Below are 19,077 nucleotides of genomic sequence, written 5' to 3' on the forward strand. Positions count from 1 at the left end.
GCACGTGTGTATGGCTATATAAGCCTATGGGTGCCTGTGCTCAGGGGGATTGCGGATGCCCGGATTGCCTGCCCACCACTGTGAGCAGCCATTTTGCTGTTTGTTTGCCTGAGAGGCAGTTTCCCTGCCTGTGTGCTTGTCCGCCTTGTGAGACTTTATTAAACGGAATGACCCAACCCTTTCTGTCTTTGTACCCTCAGCCCGAATCCAATGTGAACCTGCCTAGCCTCAGCCACCAGCACTACAATTCTCTTATCACCCTTTAGCATCATATTTTACTTTAGTACTTTGTATCTTTAAGGGCCATTTCTGGAATTTCTTTAATACATTTTTCAAAGAACTACTGAGGTAGGAGTGCTTAGGAAAATTTCTCACAAAGAAGATTAAAAAAATAGAGGCTTGAAGCAATTTTTAAATGAAAAAAAAATTTGTCGTATTTACAATTTACAGAAGGAATGCATTACAGACCATAAAGCAAAGGGCCAGGTGCATTTTCTTTTTTTTTAACCCTTTTTCTTTTTGATTGAGGTAACATTGGTGATAGCATACATGTTTCAGTTGTACAACATTATAATTAATATCTGCATTTGTTATAGCTTGCTTGCTTGTTACCAAAAGCCTAGTTTGCATTTTTAACCATACATTTGACCTCTTTTATGCACTTTACCCTCCCTTCAACCCACTTTTTCCCTCCCCATACCTACCCCCCTGCTCACCCCATAACCACCAATCTCTTGTCCATATCTATGAACTTGTTTCTATTTTTGTTCTTTTTGTTTGTTTGTTTTATATTCCACATATGAGAGAAGTCATATGGTTTTTATCCTTTACCCTCTAACTTATTTCACTTAACATAATACCCTCAAGGTCCACCCATGTTTTCACAAATGACAACTTTTATCTTTTTAATTGCTGAAGAGTAATTGTGTGTGTGTGTGTATATGTGTGTGTGTGTACTGCATCTTCTTTATCCATTCATTGTAGATGAACACTTAAGTTGTTCCTCTATCTTGGCTATTTGTAATAATGCTGTAATGAACATAGGGATATGTGTGTGTGTGTGTGTGTGTGTGTGTGTGTGTGTGTATATATATATATTTTTTGAATTAGTGTTTTCATATTCTTTGGAAAAATACACAGAAGAGAAATTGCTGGATTATACGCATTTTCCAAATGTGATTTCCTCAATACTAAGCCTGTGAGTGACAAGAGTGCCTCTTCATCTGCAGGTACCTGAAGACAGAAGTACTCCAATAAAACAAAACTATTTAAAACCATCAGGCAGAGGGGACTACAAGTGTTTTAATCACTTAAACAGAATTTAACCTCAAATTTGAACCCTTGCCAAGACATAGAGAAAACTAATTTTAAGTCTTAGTTAAGTATCATAGGACTTTTAATGACCATTTGACATCAAAGGCAGTGCTTGCAGCAGTAGATTGCTTGCTTTAAAACCATTCCAGAAGAATGGCTGAGATACTTCAATGAAATAGTGCTCACTTGGCTTTTGACATCAATAGTAGATTTTTTTTTTAGAAGTTCTCTTAATAAATGAGAATTGGGGAAAAAAATAGCTGCTTTCAAATTTAAGCAAAACTTTAGATGTGTATTCTGAGAGTGGGGTTTGGGGAAAACTTTCCCATGAATTTCTTTTTCTATAGCCACCAAGTGTGGAAAGACAGATTGAAGTCAGTTGTATCTAAGAGAAGAAAAGATGACCATGAGGATGTACACAGTGCTTCGGTGCCAGACAATATTCTAAGTGCTTTTTTGGATATAATTCATTCATTTAATCTTTATAACAACCCAATAAAGTAATTACTATTATCATTGTTTTGTAGATGAGGAAACAGGCACAGAGAAATGAAGTGACTTGCCCAAGGTCAGCGGAGCTTTTAGGCACTAAAACTAGGAATCAAACCCAGGCATTGGAATCCAGAACTAAATGCTATTAACCACAGGCTGTCTCCAACCACTCCATGTCAACCAACAAACCTACTGAGCTACATTCAGTAACACCAAAGACTATTTATTATCAATTTTTTATTAGTAAATATATATAATTTTATCTATAGAATTTCAATCCACTAGAATCCTGTCTGTATTACTACAAGACAAATAAATCCCCAGATTTTCCCAAAACTTCTTTTTTTTCTTACCAAGATTTTTTTTTAATAGATTTGATCACCATAGAGTATTAGCATTAAAAGAATTCTTAGAAGGCCCTGGTCGGTTGGCTCAGTGGTAGAGCGTCGGTCTGGTGTGCAGAAGTCCCGGGTTCAATTCCTGGCCAGAGCACACAGGAGAAGCGCCCATCTGCTTCTCCACCCCTCCCCCTCTCCTTCCTCTCTGTCTCTCTCTTCCCCTCCCGAAGCAGAGGTTCCATTGGAGCAAAGATGGCCCGGGCGCTGGGGATGGCTCCTTGGCCTCTGCCCCAGGCGCTAGAGTGGCTCTGGTCGCAACAGAGAGACACCCCCCGCCCAGGGGCAGAGCATTGCCCCCTGGTGGGCAGAGATTCGCCCCTGGTGGGCGAGCCGGGTGGATCCCGGTGGGGCGCATGCGAGAGTCTGTCTGTCTCTCCCCGTTTCCAGCTTCAGAAAAATACAAAAAAGAATTCTTAGAGAGATGACCTGGTCAAATTTATTCACTTGGAATCTATAAAACAACTTATCTTACAAAGGTAAAATCACAAACACAACAGAGAATTATTGATGGCTTAGTAAAAACCAATCACCTAACAAGTGCTGATTGTACATACTATATATTTTTTAAAACTCATAATGCTAGGCATAATAAGAATTACAGAGACACATAAGCAAGTTCTCTTCTCAGTGTTTTTGCAATTTATTTCAACAGAACAACTAATTTGTCCAAATAAATTGTCTCCAATTACAAAAAAATAAATATTTTGTTTCTATTCCTTATTTCCCACTACTATCACAGTGGATGAGCCAAAAGTGTCTTGGAAAGCTTCTTTTCCTATCAGTATCCCTCTAACAGGCACCCAAACATACCGTATGCACTGGCTAGGCTGTGAAACCTCAAGACAAGTTTCTTCTGTCAATCAGAATATAATACAAAAGTGCCTTTCGTATGAACATTCTAGAGCAGCCTCTACACACCATACTGTAGCTACTTTTTTGTTCAGTTTACCTCTAAATATTACAGATGAAACTTGGGAGGAATTTCCATAATTTGATAGTGATGGTATCTCATTTTTCAAAAGTCATTCAATAAACAGTTATTGAATGCCTTTTATGTAATAGGCACTGTTTTTTGCCTTCAAAATATCAATACCCTTTCATAAGAAAAAATATCTAAATGGTCATTATTTAAAATACACCTTAGTAATCTTCTAAAGAAAATTCTTCTAAGTAATTGTTTACAGTGTGACAGCCCAAGGTATTGTAAGAAGAAATAAATAATCATTGGTATGGTAGAGGTGATAGTAATGATATCATGTTGCCCTTAATCATGACTATTGCTTTAGGCTAAGAATGGCCACTGGCCATTCTCAGATCACCCTCAGAAGCTGGTTGTACTAACTTCTGAACCCAAACAACAATCATAGCTGCTATTTATTAAGTCTGCAGGTATTACCTCATTTAGCATTTCAACCACCCCATGAGACAGTTACTACAATATTATACTACTAATAAGGACTCAGAGGTTTAAAAAATAAACTTTCCAAAAGCCACCGATCTGATAAATACCCAATTTTTTGCCAGGCATGCCAACTTCCTCACTCTGCTAGCTACTAGCCTCTGACAACCAAAATGCCTCTTTTGTGCCCCTTGACTCAACCTATTTTATACAGTAGAAGTGTTGTAGCAGACTACAATGTCCAAGAAGCCAAGTGACACTTGGAGAGTTGGAGAACCAGTTTATTAGGCCAGTGAGCTCAGAGGAGTTGATTCTCCAAAGTCTGAGCCCCAACTGGCAGGGTCTTTGGGGTTTTAAGGTCACATGGTAGGGCAGGGTTATAAGGTGTAGGCCCGGCAGGGTTATAAGGTATAGGCCCAGTAATCACGGCCATCGTCACTGCCAGGCAGGTGCAGGTTCCCATTAGATTCAGACAGACAGTAAAGAAACTGTAGAACCAAAAACTGGTGGGCCATTTCTTTATTCTAGCCTCGCACCCGGCAGATGAGTAAACACACACAGGACTCCAAAACCTACTCATTTAGTGCTCACAAAGCTACTGACACATCTGGGTTTTCCTAGAATTAAAGGCCTCCACCAGCTCAGTCACCTCTGGTTCCCCATTTGCACACCTTCTCCCTTCTCATCTCTGCACAAACTGGCTTCTTCTTCAGCACCCTGCCATCTTGGCTTCTTCCTCTTCCTGCTTCTTCTTCTTCAAACTTTTGACGTGAAAACCCCTCCTCCAGAAACATTAGCATAACAATGGCCCTTCCCAAGCAGGAAAGTAATTAGCAGTTTCACCTGGCAGCGCCATTTTTAACAAAAGTGAGCAAACCCAAATAACACAAATTTTACAAACTTATTTGCTCAACACAAGGTATGCAGAATGCGGAAACAGGTTTATAGGAGCTAAAAAGGTGGAATTAGTAAAAGCAGAACAAAGAAGTAGCAACAGCTATATCAAGGTGAAGCAGTTTGCTTTGTCATCATGGAGTCATAGGCATATAAGAAGCCCTGGTCCTCACTGCTATTTTGCGTGGACAGCCATCTGGACCTCATCTTTATAGTGGTCCAGAGACCTGGGTAACTATGACCCTTGCCCACCAGCACCTCCTTCAGCAGCTGGTCAAGGTACCACTTGCTCCTATCTCTTTCCCCCACTAATATTTTAATCATAAGAACTATATTGTAAGAACTAAAATTCAATGTGCTACCTTGATGTCTTTGAGCCTCAGGTAGACCCAAAGGCCAAGCCTTGGATTCTGTTCTTGCCAGATTTGCAACCTCCCTCACCCAGTGTAGGGAATCACTCATCTAATCTTGAACCCTCTATGATTTGTATTGGGGAACTTTAGTTAAAAAGCTGAGTGTGAATGTCTCTTGGACTCAAACACCAAGAAATTGTGTGAGTGAGTGACTTTTGTGCAAGCACAAAGGAATGCATGTGAATGGGCTTTTAAGAAATTAACCTAGAGAGTTCTAGATTGCCCCTTCCTTTGTGCATGTTAATTAGCAAAAGAAGAAGAATATACTGACCAAAATTAGCCCTGTCTCCATGTCAGCAAGAAGTCCATAAGTCCATTAGTCATTCTTTCCCCTAATCACCTGGTCTCCCTCCCTTGTTCTGTTACCTTTGTTCTGCTTCTCATCAATAAAAGCTGAAGGAGAAAATTCAGGAAGTCTTTGTCTCTCTTGACAGCCTTTCTCTCTTCTTTTTGACATCAGTTTGTGTCTTGAGCAGTTTTTTTCCACCCAACACTGGTATGGTAGTGCCTAGCAGATTGGAGGACTACAACCCAGCAGGAAAGGCTCTCTCCCTGGCTAGCTCCACTATCAACCAGACCAACTCCATCCCACAAAAACAATTTCCCCTCCCTACCAGCCTGTGAAACTATCAAATGAGTCAGTTATATCCCTCCATGGGAACCAAGGGTCACATAAACCTCTTGTCATTACAAAGCCTGTCTTCCACAGCCCCTGCTGATGATTCATTTTGCTCCCAAATGCAACCTTCATGTAGCATTGTGTGGTATGTGGTGTCCTTCTACCCTGAACTGGGAGCATATCACTAATAACCTGCTGCAGATCTCTTCAGTGTCATGTTTTTGACCACCTCATATTAATTAGGAAAAGGATTCCTTCATCGATGGGATGAGTAAGAGATGATTAGGACAAAAATAGCCTCAATACAGGTGCTTCCACTTAGCTATTTAAAAAAACAAAAATTCTCACTTTTGCCTTCCTTGACTTTCTCTCTCTCCCTTGTGTAGTCTTTATCCCCCTAACAACCCTATAAAAAGGAGCCAAATTAGTAACAAATTTCTACCACCAAGGAGCCAAAAGGAAACAAAGGAATCCCCTGAGATTTCTTAGGTCAAGAGAACAATGGTAGAAAAAAGCCTGCCTACATGAGAGAGCTCATAGGAAATACAACATTCCATAAAATACTCAAAACACAACTCAAGTTGAAATTTAAATGGAAGATTGTGGGACACTGATCTGCAAACACATTTTCAAGCAAATGCTTTCTAAAAATATATATCTACTGTTATCTATATTTCCAATCCAAAAATCCTCAATGATTTGGAAACATTGTCAGAAAGATAAGTTATTTTATGCTCACTCTTACTAAGGATGGCCACTGCTCTCTCGTGGTGATGCTCTCACATGATACAGCTAATTGCCTTCAATGCTTGGGAAGGGGCTTGGTTATGCTAATGTGTGTTGTGGGAGGGCTTTTGCGCCAAAAGGTTTTTAAAGGTGGAGCTAGGAGGCCATTTTGGGAAGAGATCATGTTGTTCTAGGAGATAGAGAGGCCAGGTAGAAGAGAGGAGGCAGCCAAAATGGAGGTGAACAGAGGTATGAGCCTTTGATTTTAGGGAAAAACCAGAAAAAATGAATTTGGGTGCTCCTATGTTTGTTTTTTACTCATTGGCCGGTACAAGTCTAGAATAAAGGAAAATGGCTCACCAGTTCTTGGCTCTGTTGATTCCTTACCACCTGTCCAGATTAAATGCGAACCTGCGTTTGCCAGGCAGCTGTGATGTTGGCTACAGCTACTGGCCTTACATTTGGTGTAGTCTGAGGCAGGATTCAGATCAGATTGGTATGGAGCTGCCACCACCCTTGAGCAGTGGGGTAGTAGAGAACTGACTGCTGTTGTGGTTCCCCATGGCTGTCCTTTTGGGGACTGTGAGCTGGCTGACTTTTACAGCCATGCATGAGGAAACCGAGAGCTCTGTGGAAGAGGCTTCCCAAGGCCTGCAAACCGAGCAGTGGAAGGAGTCAGAGCAAGTGCGGGAGAAAGAGATGCCAACCCTGGAGTTGGAGGAAGTGCCAGAGAAGGAGGCCCACCAGGTTGGAGAGTTTCACCTGGAAATGGAGCAGCCGCTGGAGAAGGAACTATGGGTTTGTGAGTCACAAACTGCCCTGGACATTGTGGAGAGCCAGCTGCGGCAGGAAGCTGGGGCTGAGGCCAGGGTGGGGGCTGCAAGTCCCACAGAATGGAAGGTAATGGCTGCCCAGGGCTCAAGCCCGGGGTAGGAGCTGGCGTTTCCAGCTCCTCTTTGGAGAATGAGGAGGCTCAGGCCAAAACTGCAGTCCGCAGGCTTCATAAGGTAAAATGTGGCAGCAGTGGTAGGAGGATGGATGGATGGCCCAGGAGCCGGGCTTGCATTGCCGAGTGGCTGCTGAAATGGCTGGGAGTGCCTGCTAAGCCGCTGCTGGGTTTGCTGAGATTTGGAGACAAAGGAGTGGAAATACTGGCTGCCGTTGCCATGTGATACTCCTTGGGACAGCTTAAAAGCTGCCAGGATTTCAGAAATGAGGGAGGAGACAGGCTCCAGGTGTGTGGACTGATTCCTGGACTATGACCAGAGCAAGCACTGGCTCCTTTGTTGGATGGACTTGTATTTTGGACACTGTGAAATACCCTGATGGGGAAAGGGGTGGCTTTGCTGGAGGTACTCCTGCACTGGAAAGCTTTTCATCCATTGGGAGAGAAACTCCGAGGACATTTTGCACTTTTGGCAAAGTGCTCAGAGACTGGTGAAGTACATCTTTATAACTGTTGAAACTGTATGATTTGTGCTTTTGTTGTAATTTGTGTAATGTGCCTAACTTTCTTGCACAGGAATGCCGGTAGTGTGGATTGTAGATTGCAGGTGAGCATAAGGGTTGGAATATCAGGCAGATAAGTTATTTTATGTTCACTCTTATTAAAGATGGCTGCTGCTCTCTCATGGTGATGCTCTCACATGATACAGCTAATTGCCTTTTATGCTTGGGAAGGGGCTTGGTTATGCTAATGTGTGTTGGGGAAGGGCTTTCACACGGAAAAGTTTTAAAAGAAGGAGCTAGGAGGCCATTTTGGAGAGGAGACAACACTGTGGTAGGAAGGAAGAGCCCGTGTTGTAGCAGGACAGGGAGGCCACATGGAGGAGGTAGCCAAAACGGCAGAATGCTGAAGGAGAAGCCAGTTTGTGCAGGAGTAGGAGTTGAGGAACAAAGGTGAATAAGACTGGTGAGGGTCTTTGATTCTAGGAAAAAAATGGAAAGAGTGGGTTTTGGTGCCCTGTGTGTTTGTTTTTTACTCCTTGGCCAGTATGAGTCTAGAATAAAGGAAAATGGACCACCGGTTCTTGTCTCTGTTGATTCCTTACCATCTGTCCAGATTAAATGCAAACCTGCATTGGCCAGGTGGCTGTGATGGTGGCCGCGGCTACTGGCCTTACAAATATTCAGTGAAATATTTTTGATGTAAATGTCAATGATTTGAAATATATTAGAGGCACTTCAGAGGCGGATTAAGGTTGGTTGAGGCCTCGAGAGCAGAAGAAAATATTGTGCTCCTTAAGGAAAAAAGAGAGGGAAAATAAAAATACATGTTAACCATATTTTTAAATAAATAAAAAATATTATATACTATTAATGTTAAAATTGCACATATGAAACCAAACTTGGTGTCATTAGAAAAAAGTGTAAAGTTGGGGTTTTGTGGGTTCCTTCAGAAGTTGGGGTGCAGGGCACATGCCAGGTGCTCCCACCGTTAAATCTGCCTCTGCACTTAGACCATCTCACAATAATTATGCTTCAAGGCAAAGATAATGTAATTAATTCTCTCTCTCTCTCTTTTTTAGATAGTACTTATTGACATTTAGAAAGAAGGGAGAAAAAGTAGAGAGAGAGAGGAGAGAAGTGGGAAGCATCAACTCATAGCAGTTGCCTCCTGTATGTGCCTTTACTGAGCAAGCCCAGGGATTTGACCTCAGCATTCCAGGTTGACACTTTATCCACTGAGCCACCACAGCTTATGTAACTATTTCTCAAAAAGCATTAGATAAATAAACTGTTCCTGTGTGGAAATTTCAAAAGTATTTGTAATGCTGGTGGTTGAAGCCATACAGGATCTCACTGAATTCAGGCAGACAGTAGAGGAACTGTAGAGCCAGAAAGCATGGGGCCATTACCATTTAATAAAGTCTCACAACTGCGGATGAGCAAACAGGTAGGGGAAAACCTCTTCTCACCACAGTAAGAAAATGAACAACAAAATGACCCCTCATAGTGGTGGGCAGGCAATCCACAATCTGCGATCCACAATCCAGCACCCACTATCCACCCTGAGGACAAGCACCCACAGCCTTACATAGCCCATACACATGTGGCACTGCCGCATGCTCACACATTTATCAAGCGAAGTGCTTGCAGCTGGTAAACAAGCAAGTAAGCCTAACACAGCTGTTTTCCCAATAGTATTTCATACTAGATTTAACTTTGTTGGATACTGCAAGCTGACTGGGTCCTTGAGGTTTAGATTTTTGGGGGACAGAGGTGTGGGTGACTGGCAGTAAGCTGACAGGGTCCTTGCTGCCCATCCCCCCACCTCACTTGCCTGATTAAGTTGCTAAAGGCTAAGCTCTTCCCCACAACCTCTGACTGATTAAGTTGGTAAAGATAATTTACATGCCCTTCCCCACAACTCCATGTTAGCTGTGATGCTAGATTGTTTCTACTAGTCCTATCCTCCATGTCCCTCAGAGAGACTAGAGGCAGTTTTCTTTTTACCCTTTGTTTTGTGAAGTTAAGATGTTATGTATATGTTCTCCCATTGTGTAGTTTCTTTTTATTCTGTTCTTGTTGTCTTTAGCTGTGCAAAAGCTTTTTAGTTTGATATAGTCCCATTTGTTTATCCTGTCTTTTATTTCACTTCCCCATGGAGATAAATCAGCAAATATATTGCTCCGAGAGATGTCCGAGAGCTTACTGCCTATGTTTTCTTCTAAAATGCTTATGGTTTCACGGCCTACATTTAAGTCTTTTATCCATTTTGAGTTTATTTTTGTGAGTGGTGTAAGCTGGTGATCTAGTTTCATTTTTTTGCAGGTAGCTGTCCAATTTGACAATACGTCTGATAAGGGGTTAATAACCAAAATTTATAAAGAACTCGTAAATCTCAACACCAGGAAGACAAACAATCCAATCCAAAAATGAGCAAAAGAGATGAATAGACACTTCTCCAAAGAGGACATACAGATGGCCAACAGGCATATGAAAAAATGCTCAACATCACTAATCATTAGAGAAATGCAAATTAAAACCACAATGAGATATCACCTCACACCAGTCAGAATGGTGCTCATCAACAAAACAACACAGAATAAGTGCTGGCGAGGATGTGGAGAAACGGGAACCCTCCTGCTCTGCTGGTGGGAATGCAGACTGGTGCAGCCTCTGTGGAAAACAGTATGGAGATTCCTCAAAAAACTGAAAATCGAACTGCCTTTTGACCCAGCTATCCCACTTTTAGGAATATACCCCAAGGACACCATAGAACGGCTCGAAAAAGAGAAATGTACCCCCATGTTTGTGGCAGCATTGTTTACAATAGCGAAGATCTGGAAACAGCCCAAGTGTCCATCAGAGGACGAGTGGATTAAAAAGCTTTGGTACATATATACTATGGAATACTACTCAGCCATAAGAAGTGATGACATCAGATCATTTACAATAACATGGATGGACCTTGATAACATTATACGGAGTGAAATAAGTAAATCAGAAAAAAAACTAAGAACTATATGAATCCATACATAGAAGGGACATAAAAATGAGACTCAGAGACATGAACAAGAATGTGATGGCAACAGGGGTGAGGGATGGGGTGAAGAAGGAGAGAGGGGTTGGGGGAGGGGAGGGGCACAAAGAAAACCAGATAGAAGGTAACAGAAGACAATTTAACTTTGGGGGAGTGGTATACAGCACAATCAAATGTCAAAATAATCTAGAGATGTTTTCTCTCAACATATGTACCCTGATTTATCAATGTCACTGCATTAAATTTAATAAAAAAAAAAAAGATGTTATGTATAGTGGAAGGTTTTTTTGGGCCCCAGAAATATGACTTTGTATCTGAGACCTGTTTGATTTGCAAATGACTTTGCTTTACACTTTAAAGAGTGCTGGCACTTTGGGGTAGGCCATCAGCCACCATAAGACTTCCCTATCCCATCCTTTTTCTTTCTGTGTTTATTTTCTAATCCTCCACCATTCCCACCCGACACCTGCAAAATTGTGAGTCACACTGGTTCATGACAAACTTTATAGGTTTTATATTTGCAATTTCTAATGAGAGACATTTTACTCTGGCCAGATAGCTTGGGTGGTTACAGCATCATCCTGTAGTGCAGAAATTGCCAGTTTAATCCCTGGCCAGGGCACGTAGAGGAACAAATGTTCCTATTTCTCTCCTGCTCTCTCCCTTCTTCTTTCTAAAATCAATAAAATAAACATTTTTTAAAGACATTTTATTTCTTTCAGAAAATTTACTGAGAAATATTAGTTGCTTTCTAAATGAGAAAGTATTAAAAAAGATACCAAGAAAACTCAGTGAGTTTATGAAACTAAATTTTTTCAAATAATTTTCTTCTAGTCCATATCTAAAAATGTGAATAGTGTTCTCAAAGTTGTGATATATGTTATATGTATAAATTATAGTATATTATTATAGAAATAAATACAGTACAAATTCTCGTTTCAAGTGTGTAATTTGTACTAGCTAATATGACTCCAAACTATCTTTGGTCTCCAAATGGAGCAAAATTCACATCCAAAATACAATTCCACCATTAATTATATTGTTATATAACCATAAGATAACTGCATAAACAAATAAATTCTGTTGTTGTAATGCCAGTGGTTGAGGCCAGGCAGGTTCACATTGGATTTGAGTAGATGGTAAAAAAACAAACAAACTGTGGAGCCAGAGAGCATTGGGCTACTACCATTTAATCAAGTCTTGCAATAGCAGACGAGCAAACAGGCAGGAAAAAACAGCTTCACAGACCCTTCATAGTGGTAGGCAGGAAATCTACCACCTGCGATCCATAATTCACACTGAGCACAAGCACCCATAGCCTTACATAGACTATCCACATATGGTGCTGCCACATGCTCATGCAGTAATGAAGCAAAGAGCTTGTAGCTGGTAAACCAGCGAGCAAGCCTAACATAGTTGCTTTCCCCACATTCCATACCTTTAAGGTTGCGTGCCTCACAATCTACATGACAGGTATCTGTGCAAGGAGTGGAGGAACAATACAGATACAGGCTACAGCAACAGCACAAGTTATACAATAACTACAATAATTACAAAGGTGCCCTTCACAATGTATCCCTGAGCACTCTGCCCAGAGAGTTAACTGGAGGCCCACCTCCAATGCCCTGCCCCACAGTAGGTGGGAGGGCCTGTATAGTCCAGGCTATGTCCAATAAAGAAAATGTCCTTGGTGTTTATCTGCAACTGGATGACAGCAGCTTCTTGATGCAAGAGGGCCTCCACCGGTGCCACACACCCACATCAAGGTCTCTTCATAGTACTGTCCACAAGTGGTATGTCCATCCAGCAAGGGAGCTGGTGCCCCCCTCTGGTTACCATCCAAGAGTCCACTACACTGCACAATTATCAGTCCACAATAGACAGCCCAGCTGTCTATGCAAATCACCCAAGGTAAAAGTCCATTACAGGCAATTAGCCACACAGCTCTTTATTAATAAATCTCAGCACTTTTTCATAAGCTCTCTGTCTTCTCTGTCCATTGCCACAGCCCCATTCAAACCCTTCAGCAAGCTCACAGGGCCTGATAGGGTCAAGAGCATTTGAGGTCTGTGCCGCATTGAAAGTTCTCTTTTTATTTTTAGATTTTTCCAAAGTGAGAAGCGGGGGCACGGGGGGCAGACAGACAAACTTCTGCATGCACCCAACTGGGATCCACCCAGCATGCCCACCAGGGGGCAATTCTCGGCCCTTCTGGGGCATTGCTCCACTGCAATTGGAGCCATTCTAGCGCCTGAGGCAGAGGCCATGGAGCCATCTTCAGCACCCGGGCCAACTTTGCTCCAATGGAGCCTTGACTGTGGGAGGGGAAGAAAGAGATATAGGAAAGGAGAGGGGGAATGGTGGAGAAGCAGATGGGTGCTTCTCCTGTGTGCCCTGGTCAGGAATTGAACCCAGGACTTCCACACGCCGGGCCGACGGTCTACCACTGAGCCAACTGGTCAGGGCTGACAGTTCTCTTATTGCTGGTAAAAAAAAAATTAAAAAGCACCTATTTCCTTCTAATGCCAACCTCTGTTACACATTAGAAGAGAATAGTGAATTGCCATTTCCACATGGGGCCTACAGCCCCCACCCATCCCCAATGGACAGGTACCTCGGCCTTTCCTCTACTCAAACTGGGATAATAGGTCTTGGGGATCCTCCTCTTCCACAGCTGGCTCCAACAAGTAATCTCGCAACCATGCAACCTGAATGCTAGCCATTTTCTTGGCAGGCCACCCACTTCCCCCACTTTTTCAGTGGCTGGAACCTCTGTTGCAGCTTAAGCTGCTGCCAATGCCAGGACCTTATTAGACCTACCATACAATTTCTCTCTATCTTTCCTGCCACAATTAAATATACCCATATCTGTGTTCAGGTAGCCTTTACGAGCCCATTTCGTTTGTTAGTCAGGGTGGGGCAGCACAAACAGTAGTCCTCACAGTTTTATGATTCCATGCTGCCTCCAGCTCCCCCAAATCTGCCACTGTCTGTATAACCACATTGATGGGCTGCTCCACATAGGGGCTCAAGATAGCCACTAGTGACCCAAAAAGGGTGGACAGGGCACTACAGAGAATAAGGTCCCTCATCCCTGCCATAAACACTTTTCTTACCCATGGGACCTCAGGTTGAAAGCAGCATTCTTCATACCCAGTTCCTGAAGGACTTGGGGAAGCTCCCTATATGTCTGCCACCAAGTCACTGCCCCAACAAGTCCCCAGCATTCTGCCAGACTGTACTAATGGCAGCCATCACCCATTCTAATAGGGTATGGTTTCCTGGGTTGTCATGGCAGTTCTGAAGACAATGCCTCAAGGGAGAGTGTATAGTAAAGAAAATGGTGGCCAATTTTTCCAGAAAGCATGATGTCATCTGCCCCTATGTCCCACAACTGTAACAATGAGGCTGCCAGGGACTTAATGGGTTTCTGCCTGAATTTCACCTCCAGATCAATTAGCTCTGCCTGGGTATAGGGCCAGACCACAGAGTGCTCCACTACCTGTGGAGGGGGTTGTGCCTGCCACTGAAGAACTCTTGGCTGCTGTTTTTAACTTCCAGGCAACCACTGGTTGGGCTCTGAGTCTGTGGATGGCAGTTTTAGTCCAAATCTCTTCCTCAGAAGACAAGGAGTTGAAAACGGCTGCTCCTGCCAACTCAGAGCTACTCTGCCAGCACAGATTCAGTTCCTTCTTCAGTACCCTCTTTGTTTACTCCAGCTGCCAGCTCTCAGCCTGAAATTGAGACTTGAGTTCTTGAACCTGCAGTTGTTTCTCTAACAACTGTCGCTGCCAACGTTCAGCTTCCAGGGCAAATTTCAGCTCCCAATCCTTTAATTCCTTCTCCTGAGACTGTCCTAGTTCCAGGCACCATTGGTGCTCAACCTGCATCTCACACTGCAGCTCTCAAACCCAGTTGGCCTCCTTCTCCAGCATTCATTCCAGTTCATGTCATCACTGGCACTCAGTCTCTTCTTGCAGGACTATAAAAGACACCCAGCCATGGATCCCAAAAGGACAGCCACAGGGAACTATATGCTGGAGAACAATGACCACTCCTCTATTCCACTCTTTAGGGGTGTTGGTGGCTCCAAACCAATCTAATCTGAATCCTGCCAACTACACCAGATGTAATGCCAGTGGTAGACCAGGTAGGTCCACAATGGATTCAGGTAAACATAAGAAAAACTATGGAACCAGAAAGCATTGGGCCATTACTGTTTAATAAAGTCTCACAACGGCAGATGAACAAAAAGGCAGGGGAAAACCACTTCTCAGTCCCCTCACAGTGATAGGCAGGCAAACTGCCATCTGCAATCTGTGATCCACACTGAGCACAAGCACCCATAGACTTACATAGACTATCCGCATGTGGTGCTGCCACATGCTCATGCACTAATCAAGTAAAGTGCTTGCAGCCAATAAACCAGTGAGCAAGCCTAACACAGATGTTTTCAAAAAATTAAAATAAGTTTAAAAACATCTTTATATTTGTGTATTGCTAGTTGTTTCATATGAGAACTAGAGAGCCATAAAAGTTTATCTACCAGATCAGACTATAAGTCTTATGAGTTCAAGTTAGCTTGTTGTACCCACTCCTACCATCTGAGCAGTGAGTGACTACATATTATTGACATCCCATAAGTTTACTGAATGAATTCGGCCCCCATAAGATTGACAGCCTCATGTATCCTGTATTATCTTTATCAGAGTTGTTTATTTTTAAGCAGCAAACTTTGAACTTCAACTTAATCACTAGATTTTCCTTTTAAAGTGGAAAACATTACTATCTGATGCAATAGTATCTATAAACACCTTTAAAACCAGGTTATTTGAATCCATGTTAACACAATAAGTTTAAAAACAATAAAACAAAGAAATCAGGTTATAACTTCCCAATTAAAATTATGTATAAATCATTGTATCATAAAGAATTTGATTTTCAATAAATCTCTGATGTCTTTTTCACTTCTTTTCATTTACTTTTTCATGATAAAAATGTGGATTTTTAAAAGTTTAATGTTACTTCCAAATTAATTACTTAATCAAGAGTTAGAGAATTATTTTCATAATTATTTTCCTGAAACATATAATATCTTAAATATTAATATCTCCAGATTAGATTAATTTTAATACTGCATATCAAATATTCTCCAGAATGATTATTCATTCATTATAAGTGTCATCTTGGGCAAGTTGTTAAACCACTCTGACATTTTCCTTATTATGTAAAATGAGGGTAAAGGATAACTATGTTGTTATTGATAGGGTTAACTGAGATCATACATGTGTGTTGTACAATTCTTGGTTCATATAAACATTCAATAAATATCCTTTATTATTCTCCATTGGAAAAATGCCTGTCATTAGCTCCTGAGCTCTTAGTTACATCCTAGTTGTAATTAGGATAATAAATCTGTTCCTCTGAACCCAACAACTATTCAAAACTAAAATCTTTTGCCATCCCCATATTAAGAGTATGGTTCCTTCATGTTTTTTAGCATTTATGCAATTATGTTTTTTGTTTTAATAATAGAAAACATAAGCATTATCTCAAGACAATGTAGGGCCAGGAAAGTCTAAATTGCTCAAGGTCATGAGCTAAAAGTCATTTTTAAAAGGAAAGAGTCACTCCTCTCTGAACATAATGAGCACTTAGAGCAAGAACTGGAGACTAATTATCACCAGCTTTTTAAGATGCAAAGTGTAGACACTCCACTAATGATAAAGTCTCATAATTGATAATTATCTTTGATTAATGAGTAGGAAGTCTTCCAGAGGCTTTCTCTGCTGTGTACCATTGTCATAATTGATCTTTAATTATTCCATCTAAAGATTCCTTTATCATATGTTTAATCTTTGCCTATTTATAAATAAGATCCATTACAAGCCTTATTAACTATCCTTAGATGTAATATTACTTTACAAATGTATGCAATTTAATTAGCATTCAGCCTAATACTTTATATTTGCATATGAAAAGGGACAAGCAGTTCATGCTATCGGGCAGAAAGAAGTACCATGCTCTGACCACTTTCGAATTCTCTTCTTGATCCAAATTTTGTGAGAAGAGAGAACGATCCTCTCTCTGGATGTGTCTGAGGAGATTTTACATAACGGGTAATTTTCTACTTCTGAATGAGAATTGCATTCTGGTGTTTCCTATTTTGGGGAGGAAAAAAAAAACCCTCCATCTGATCTATTTCCTATATATCATCTTAGTTTTCCTCACTCTCCTTTTTCTTCCCACATTCTCAAATGCTTATATATCTGCTCTCCTGACATTCATGAATCACATTAGTACAAAACCTAGTGGCTAAGTTTTGCAAATATCTTCTGAGCCTGAGAGGTTCCTAACCACGTTTTCTGAAGTCTCTAACCTCTTCAGCTTCCCTGACAGTGCACTGTTGTTCTAGCTCTCAAACATTCCTTCCTCTATTCCTTTGTCCGTTTCTCCCCCTTTCTCCTTGTCTCCTCATGGTTAGTATTTTCCAAGGCTTACACTTTAGGATTTGCTCTTTTTTCTCTACATATTTCCAGGAGGATGTATTGAATTAAATAGTGTCTCTGCTCCTACCAAAAAAAAAAAAATCATATTCACCCAGAACCTCAGAATGTGACTTTATTTAGAAACAGGGTCTTTGCAGATGTATTTCATTAAGGATCTCCAGATGAAATCATCCCGGGTGAATCCTACATCCAATGACTGGTGTCCTTCTTTTAAAGAGAGGACACAGACAGAAAAAAGATGATGTGAAGATGGAGGCAGAGATTAGAGAGATGCAGCTGCAACCTATGTCATGCTAAGGTTACTGACAGCCCCCTGAAGCCAGGGGAGAGGTGTGAGTGACTTCTCGCTCAGAGCCTCCAGAAGAAACCAAGCCTGCTGACATCAGGATTTCAAACTTCTGGACTCTTCAACTGTGAGAGAAGAAAAATTCTGGCGTTATAAGCCACAGACGCATGACTATTGTGGAAATTGGCTATGGCAGTCCCAGGAAATGACTACTGGCTCTCATAGCTTCACTGCTGGCATCTGCACTAACTATTCACAGGCCTTCCCCTCTAGGTCTGCCCTCTCGTCTTCCTCCTCTGCTTTTTAATTTAGGTATCCTACCATTATCCCAAGCTCTATTTTTACCGAAGTGCCAAAGTGACTTTATTGTCTTGTAACCAGTTCACACTCAACCTCATCCATTGATTTTCTTATTAATTTAGCAAACGCCAGACCCTGATGTCTGTTCTTTATATTAATAAAATCATCCTTGCTAATACAGAATGTCATGCATTCTCTCTTCCTTTGATGTCTCCGTGTAATATAAATTACAAGATGTCAAGTTAACCACTTATCTGTCATATTTATCTTTTTCATTCCAACTGTCCTACACTTTCTCATTAAATTGCCAGTTGATGGCATTAGTTCCCAGAGAAGACAAATCATTCACAGTAATCATCCTCCATCCTGGGTCCACCCAGGTCAGTCAGTTTATGTCAGAACTGTACTCTATTCTAAAAATTATTGGGGCCCTCGCCGGTTTGTTCAGTGGATAGAGCATCAGCCAGGAATATGGACATCCTGGATTCAATTCCTGGTCAGGGCACACATGAGAAGTGATCATCTGCTTCTCTCTCTCTCCCCCTTCCACAGCCAGTGGCCTGATTGGTCCAAGCATGGGCCTCAGGTGCTGAGGATAGCTTGGTTGACTCAAGCATCAGCCTCAGATGGGATTCCCAGGTCAATCCCAGTCGGGGTGCATGTTGGAATCAGTCTCATTAACTTCTTTTCTCTCACTTAAAAAATTTAAAAGAAAAAAACACTTAAAAAATAAATTATTGATTGATGGCAAAACAGACTTTAGCATCTACCCCCACATCTTCAAGTATAGTTCAGGAAATACTTGCATCATATTAACCTGAAATTTTAGAATGCAGATTATTAGGCCTTGTAATTGCTCCAATTACTATTTACTGATCAATTATGTATTATTATTTAAGTTACCATGTGGTTATGCTTTGTCTCCCTAAGAAAAACTTAGGCTACTTCAGATTTCCCACAGGATCTAGGAACTCAGTAAATGTGTGTGAAATCAACGCTTGAAAGAAATACCAAGTGTAATATCTTTAAAGACTAGCAATTATAGGAGACTTAGATGTATACTGCCTCATTAGAAAGTAAACTAATATGAGTGAATGCTTAATAATGATAACATGTCTGATATTTGCCCTTCAAAAATTTGAGTGTAAATAGCTAGATATAATCTACCAATTGTTTCATATTGTCTACTGCTCTAATAGTCATTGAATTAGTCTTTAATACAATTTTTGCCTAGTCATCTG

This window comes from Saccopteryx bilineata, chromosome 6 (genome assembly GCF_036850765.1).
Source record: "Saccopteryx bilineata isolate mSacBil1 chromosome 6, mSacBil1_pri_phased_curated, whole genome shotgun sequence".
In the NCBI taxonomy this organism is placed as follows: domain Eukaryota; kingdom Metazoa; phylum Chordata; class Mammalia; order Chiroptera; family Emballonuridae; genus Saccopteryx; species Saccopteryx bilineata.